The 6458-nt window shown below is 34.5% G+C and overlaps 1 protein-coding gene across 8 annotated transcripts in view; it reads left to right on the top strand.

The window, feature by feature from the left end:
* The first annotated feature begins 1562 nt into the window (after nucleotides 1-1562).
* The window catches only part of LOC108112504 (protein enabled homolog), a 71964-nt gene continuing 67068 nt past the window's right edge, over nucleotides 1563-6458 (top strand). For 2 of the 8 annotated variants that reach the window (XM_017222391.2, XM_017222390.2), the window contains exon 1: nucleotides 1563-3570. The gene's annotated coding sequence lies outside the window, so the exon portion shown is untranslated. The remainder of the gene's footprint in view (nucleotides 3571-6458) is intronic. The other 6 variants (XR_001772655.2, XM_017222387.2, XM_017222385.2 and 3 more) reach the window with 5 other exon arrangements.

Below are 6458 nucleotides of genomic sequence, written 5' to 3'. Positions count from 1 at the left end.
TTATACTATATATACATATATATATATATATATACATATAAAAGAAAACCAATGAAAAAACCTTAAATGTAACCCGTTATCTGTTGTTTTTATTTTTTGGAAAGTGCCATCTTTTGTTGAAAGCTTTAACCGGAAAATTTCTTTTCCTTTTGGACAACTCTCTTTGTTTTTTCTCATTTCCTTCCTCAGGCAATTATCATTTTGCGACTTCAAGACTTATTTTCTCCTCTTACTTTTCACCTCTACTCGTCCAAATATGAATTCGAAATAAAAGTTGTTTGTCAAAAAATATCATCATTTTCCTTGCATCCGAAATCATTAAAACCTCATCGTCTTTTCCTTTCATTTTCTTATTTATGGAAATGATTACTCTTTGGGTTAGTTAGGTCATGACTCTCATCCACAGAGAAGGTGTTGGAGAACGGATTTTGGAGAACTTTCACTTGGTTTCGCTACCTTTAAAAGTTTCTTTGAATATGTTTTATATTAGAAAATTAGAAGATTGGCTCGGAGGCTTGCATTTATCTCAAGGCGATCACAAATGGTTGTGTGATTTCTGGCGGGGATTCAGCGGCATTCAAGGGCAAAGCCAATTTTTCAGTCTTTGGATTCAGCTGCTCTGTAAGAAACTAGATGTAGTATCAACCCTTTAATGCATAAATGTTAGCAAGAATAAATGATATCTTTTCTTATCCAGCAAAAGGGGGATTATTAAAGATCACTAATGAGCTAATTTTAACAACGTTTTATTTGTTGTTTGAAATTGTCTTACCATTAAAAATTTAGTAAATAATGAATTCGTAGCCGTTTCTCTTTTAACCAAACATCATGCTAGCAATAGAAGACTCTCTATAATGTTATGTAAAATTCTACACGTTACCTAGAAACCATTTAACATTATTTTCTTAATAACTATTTAAATCTTGGTTAGACTTGAAAAGTGTTTGGTGGTTCGAAAGGTATTCCCAAGGGAAAAGGATTAAAATTTTAAAAATAATATCACCTTAAATTTAACATGTTAAACTTTTATAATAAGCTTGTCCTGCTCAGGCATCCCTATCTACATACTCTACATTTCCACGCTCGACCTTTTTATAGTTTCCAAAATCTCAGCAATCATACGATGGGACCATCGGACATGGCTAGTTCAACTCGGATATTGATTCTGATCAAGATTGTATATCCTTTAAAGAGTAAGAAAAGCTTTCTTCCACCACTTAAATACTTTTAAACAAATACATTTTACCCCCTTACTCTAAAAACGTAAAACTTTTTAATCATTTTCAACTAATTAATTTTTAACCAATTTTTTACTAATTTTTATGTCATAATTATTATCATAGTGGGTTAAAAATAAGAATACAACATCTAAATTGCAAGTCATACTTTAGATCTATCATGAACATCGGTAACATATTCTTTAAACATCGTTTTAGATTTCCTATATAAAAATATTTAAAACTTTTTTTTTCAAATACCAAACTTTTTCAAAAGTTCGCGCCAAGTCTAGTCTACAAACGCGTTAGCACCTAACTCAATTTGAGCAGCCAATGAGCCACAGCTGATGTGGTGCTTCTTCTTCTTATAACTTCAATAGTCACATGTTAAAATCCATCGATATGGCATCGCTGTCAGCCAGGTGGCAATTTCATAGGGGTGTGCACACACTGGCCGCCACTGCTGGTCGGTTCTTCTTCTTGCCACTACTGCAATTATATATCGCTGTTCCGTCGTCTCCGCCGATCCACCTCCGCGCTAAAATCGCTGCTAAAGCTCTCAACCCTCCGCGAATATTCCGTAAATATTGCAATTGCATGGTTAGAGCAAAAAATTACGCCAAAATAAAAAGGTTAAATAAAAAAACAAACGGGGAAAACACACACTGAGACACACACACGCACGCAAGCGAGCAGCTGACGCTGGCAGAGGCAGCGACTAAGCAGCAACAGCAGCAGCAGCAGCAACAAGCAACAAAAGCAAAAGGCAAACAATTGGATAAGCGCTATTAAGGTGTTAAAACCGCTGCTAACTTAACAGTCCAAGAGTTCAGCTTGAGAAGCTAACGGTTCCAAGGTCGCAATGCTAAAAACGGAAAAATAAAACCAATGAGATTTTAGCCGACTTAGTGTTGTTGTTGTGGTTGTTCTCGCTGCTGCAACTGTTGCAGTGCATGTGTGTTTGTCTGTATGCGTGTGTGATCGCGATCGTACGTCTCTGTCGCACTCCTTTCTTATAGGCGCCGCCGGTGAAATGGTGTCGCCTTTCGCTGCCGACGTCAACGTCACACGGTCGACGTCGCTGCCGACGTCAGCGCAGAGACCACCGCTGTGGCCCTGAAACGAAATTTGTTGTTCTTAATTTTGTAAAAATGTTTACAATGCGAACAATATACACTGGCAGAAACACAGAGTCAACAATACTCAAAACTAATGAAAGAATAATTATTTTCTATTGCTGGGAATACAAGGCTTATAACATATAAAATTAATACAAAATAAAAAAGTTAATAAAAGTTGGAAATATATTGCATAATATCGGAGTTATCCAATAGCCGAAAGTTTATAATACAATTATTTGCTCTTAAAAAAAATATATATATAAAAGCTGCAAATACAAAAATCACAAATAATACCTTTATCAATCAATAAAACCATTAATTTTCTGCTCTTAATATTTCAAATAAACTGAGCAAACCAGGAAAAGCACTGTGGAAAACAACAAGCCAATAACACACTTAATTATGTAAAACAAATAGCTTACTAAACCAGCTAAGAATACAATAATAAACAGATAATAATACGTTATGAATGAATTAAGCAAATAAATAGACACACTCGAAGCTAGCTTAAGCGGTTTCAAGTAGACTGTAAAAATCAAGGAAGAGTTACTAACTAAAAAGGTCAACAAGTGAACTAAATCAGAAGTTTAGATAAATCAAACAGGACGGAAGAAACTTAATAATTTATTTACTTAATTGGGTTTATTTATTTAATTGGGTTACTTCCAAAAAAGAAACTAACAATATATTTTTACATTTCGATAAAAACTCATAGAGAACATAAAAAAAAAAAAAATTTAAAGCCCCCTTAAAGTTGCCAGCTTTAACAAAATCATAAAATAACGAGTATAGAAACGGATGTATGTAGCTAAAATCATTTACAATTTTATGACTACAAATAACGAATAATAAAAATCTTTTTAAATCAGCTCAACGTATTAAAAAATGGATATCGTAAACGTTAAAAAAATAAAACAAATTGCTCAATTCTAAATTACAAAATCCAATGGTGGTCTTAATAGCTTCAAAAGCAAGTGAAAAAAGTGTTTTTAAATAAAGGAGAAAAGAAAAACAAAGAAAGCACAAAGGAAAGTCGAGAAAAGTGCCTGAAAACCAATGTGCGTTGCCCCGAAGTTAAATCCATTGAATCCCCTTATTCGGCTTTAATTCCTTGAAGCCCTTCTTCCGCCCGAGCCCACCTTTAATCAACACAATAATTCCCCAACAAAAACAAGCACATGAGTTGGATTAATAGGAGTCAACTGGAATAGGCCGAAGTACCCGGAGCACAGGTCAGTATCGAAACAATCAGGCCATATTAACGGCCATCAATCAGTTCAAAATATTAAAAAAACCGTTTGCCCAATTGAATGGTTCGCCTTGAATCGGTTGAAACTGGTTACCGGTTATTGGTTACCGGTTCGGTTCGCAAGTCGGCAAAAGACAAATTGAAAATTCAATTAATTTAAATCAATTTCAACTTGGCAGTTTGGTTTCATTCGGTTTCAATCACTTAAGTCCGCCTCAAACTTAACTATTTCATAAAAATGCTCTTAGAGATTGCGTAAGTCCAGGCGATTGATAAATGGCAAGAGCTATATATACACATAGCTATATCTAACTGAAGATTGAAGTGTTTCTAACTGGTATTGCTATATATACATAACTATATCTGAAGCATTTCTAACGGCGTAAAAGCAATATAAGTTATGGTTTGACAAAAGTCAAGTGATTGCTTATGGATGGAAATTAGCGTAAAGTGTAGGTGTTAGTTATGGAATTAAGGGGATCATTTAAATGAAAACAAAATGTTTTATTTTTATGTTTCATACTCAACGGTTAATGTTAGAATTTTAAATTAATTAACACAACATTTCTGCAGATCTAAAACCACATCAAAATATTTCAAAAGTATGCAACGATTTATTTAATTTTGAAAATCAAATACGAAAGGCGAATACCGCAGTTATAGATTCCTTGAATATTATTATACCAATTAACCCTAAAATAATGTTTTCAATTACCCAACCGATTGAACATCCACACATACGCACAATGTGTTTGTATACGAGTTTATAACCGTATTAATTTAAATCCGAAATTATTTTATTTCTGAAACAGACGAAATTAAATAATCATTAAAATGGTAATTTAATGAGGCTGGCTGCAGAAGGCGGAAAACAAAAACAAACGCCATGATAAATAAAACGAAAAACGAAATAAAAAGGATGATTTATACAATAATTAAATATGCATTTCATTCGTCGCACTCACTCACACACACACACACACGCACACCATATATCTGTTCTTTATTTGTCGCATTTGGTTTGAACTTTAAAGAGCGACTACGGTTATTAATTTAACCTTTTTATATATGGTTTCGTTTTTGTTCATCAGGTCCCAAAAACCTGAACACGCTGATGGCCTCCTCTCTCTGCAGATCCCTGATCCCCTTTTAGCTGTCCAGTTCGGTTTTTTTTTTGGGGCCCTTAATGGAAAAAATGTTGAGCGGTCTTTTTGTTTTGCCCCTCTTTCTCATATTCCCTTTAGTTTATACCCTACAAAGAAGGCACTACTATTTTGATGAAGGGTTTGTAATGCTGAGAAAACTATAAAAAACAAATGTAGGTATTGATATCTAAAGAACTTAATATTATTTTGGTTATAATCAAAACTACTTTTTAATTTTAATTTATTCATACGAGTTACTTTTCTACCTTTAAGAGAGGTTTTCCTTATTAAATGTTAATAATTAGAGCAACAAATTTCATAGTTTAATTAGTCAATAATATAATAATATAATAATAATAATATAAATATTTTTTAGATATCTTAAGCTAGTAAAATTATTACCCTTTTCATCGATAACCCCCCTTAGTTAGCTTAAAAGGGTATTCTATGTTCGGTGCCTCACTTACTCGACTTCATTCTCAGTTTTGATTGTTTTTGTGTCTGTTTGCGTTGCCTGGAGAAGGGGGAGTAGGGAGTTGGAAGGACTAAGAGGTATGTAGGGGTTAGCAAAATGGAATGGAGGGGGGATTGTAGAAGGGGGGACCGACGTCCTGCCATAAAATTGCATGTCCAAGTTGTTTTATTTGATTATGCGCGAGTGTGTGCGTGTGTACGGATTTTCGCTGTTTGTATATGTGTGTGTTGGTTTTTGTTTTTTTTGCAAGAGTTTATTGCGCGGAATGCTATTTAATAAATTCCATTTTCGACTTCCTCCTACCCCTCCCCTTGGCTATGTTTTTGTTGGTGCTCCATCTCGGCGAGGATTTATCTGTACATTCGGTTCTTGCTCTTGCTAGTGTAGTTTTGTTGCTTCCGCTTTCCATCTTGTTTGGCCAATGCAAATTTTAAAATTGAATTTCGCTCGCAACTTCAATTGCATCAAAAGGCCAGCCAAAAAGTTGGGTAAATATGAATTATGAACATCCGTAGAAATATGCACAACATCCTTTTTGGCTGGCTGCGAATGCATATTTCATTCCGAGATTTATTATTAAATTTCTTTCTCTTTCTCCCCTCCAAATGCAGTTGGTGTCCCGCGGCGTTTAGTTTTCCTTCTTTCCAAGAAAACTGGCACACCGAAATAAAAGAATAGAAAGAAAGCGCGACGAACAATAAAGACGGCAAAACTTAAGCACCTTAACTCACTTTTGCAAGTTCTCCAAATAAAAAAGAAATATCCCAAAAAATAAAAGAACTCAACATATAATCGAGCAGAGAGCGAAAGAAAAGAATTTCCAACTACGCTAAAAACTTTTCCGAACAACGCAACTTTTTCGCTTTACTTTTCTTTTTTTTTTTTTTTTTTGGTTTTGTCCTGAAAAGTTGCTCAATGCTCCTGCTCCCGTTTTGTTATTGTTATTGTATGCAACTTCCGCTACAGCTATAACTATAACTATAGAAAAGAAAAACAAAAAAACAGAGCCAAGAACATCGACGATAAGCGCGAGTTCAATGGTTAAAGCTAAGTTTTTTCCCCTTTTTTTGGTTGGAGGAAAACTTTAAACATTGGTTCGCTTGGTTTTCTATTTCACTTGTGCGGGTTATGCCACGCCCTCAAAAACAAAAACAAGGACATGAGAGCCATAAAAATGTTCCTGTGAGCTACTGGGAAGAAAAAACAAAAACTTTTCAAAAACAACTGCCAATAGGGGAGGGGCGAACAGGG

This window comes from Drosophila eugracilis, unplaced genomic scaffold, assembly GCF_018153835.1.
Source record: "Drosophila eugracilis isolate 14026-0451.02 unplaced genomic scaffold, ASM1815383v1 contig_90, whole genome shotgun sequence".
Classification (NCBI taxonomy): domain Eukaryota; kingdom Metazoa; phylum Arthropoda; class Insecta; order Diptera; family Drosophilidae; genus Drosophila; species Drosophila eugracilis.
The sequence above is the reverse complement of the archived record's forward strand: the minus strand, read 5'-3'. Positions and strand labels throughout refer to the sequence as shown.